Raw genomic sequence first — 1,429 nt, forward strand, 5'->3', positions numbered from 1 at the left:
GCAAGGCTGCGGTCAAGACCGTACGCCGGAGGGGCTCCATACGAACGGACCCCGGCGCCATACTCTATGGACAAATGTCGGATGGGAAAGAAGCCAAGAGATTGTTTTTTATCGCCCCGATCCTTGAGACAGTCAGTCGTCTGCTCAAGAACGTCCGCATATTAGTCGAAGAAGACGTGGTTGGGAAGAACGTGCTCCTGAAAGGTCGATTCGAGCTCGTGCTCAAGCGTGGCACCAAGAGAATTTCACTTGTCCAAGCAAAGCGTGAAGATATGCTGCAAGGAATGGTTCAGAATGTGACGGGGCTCGAAGCTCTTGCTGATGTCGAAGATCTTACTGTGACGTATGGCATTGTGACGAATTTTCTCGAGTGGAAGTTCTTGATCAGTGGCGACGAGAAGGTCAGAGAGCATGAGACTGTTCTTCCTCAAGCGGATACCATACCGTCGTTTGAAGGATTGAAAGAAATTGTGGGGAAAATTTACGCGATGCTGCAATAAATATCTTCCATATGAGTTGCAATCCTTTTGCTTATTTTCTAATTGAGATCTTCTTACATGCACTCATCTGCTTAATCATGGCATCGAAAGGTATCTCTGATCGTCCACTCAACGATAGCACTTAAGAGCATCTAGAGAAATCCGTCAAGCTACCGGTGAAACTAAAGAATGAGAGATCAACAGAGCGCGCGCCACACCTCCAGGATTGAATCAAGTAATATTTGTTTTATTACTGATAAATATAAAGTTAGTAATATACAAAAAAATGGCGTACTCACCTCAGCAATACCTCGCTAACAAAGAGCGCATTAAGGCTGCGCAGAAGCGCTACTATCAGCGCACACGTGAAACTCGACTGTCGTATCAAAAGAGCTACGAAGAGCAGATCCAAAACCGAACTTATTGATGAACCTAACAACGAAACCGAACTTAATTAATTATTTTTTTCTCAAATAAAATGTCAATCCCAATATAGTCAATGACAATGGCTTAAAACCTCCAAAAAGGTATAACCCAAATATTTGAATTAATTAATTTCAGAATCTTTTGTAATCACTAAGATATAAGTCGATCCTGATACATGATCAAAATATTATAAAGTCATATCTACGAAGAAGAATATAGCCAAGCATATATAGGCACCATGTTTGCATACGAGCTCGAAAGATTGAAGAGATTAAATATTCAAGCTATCAAATGGGGTAGTAGCTACCGTGTTAAGGTGCGTGGTAGAACGGGTAAGATGGTTTATGTAAGCAACGTTTCGCGCCCAATCAACCAGAAATTGGTAGCTAAGCAGTACAATGTTTCGACTGAAACCCTTGAGAAACACTTGGTCGCCTGACTACAAGGCTGATCCTAAGTACCGGTTTTACATGGTAATCACATGGAATCACACTATATGAGGGGTATTGGAGGCTACTGGATTT

Source organism: Phytophthora infestans, genomic scaffold (assembly GCF_000142945.1).
Source record: "Phytophthora infestans T30-4 supercont1.41 genomic scaffold, whole genome shotgun sequence".
Taxonomy (NCBI): Eukaryota; Oomycota; class Peronosporomycetes; order Peronosporales; family Peronosporaceae; genus Phytophthora; species Phytophthora infestans.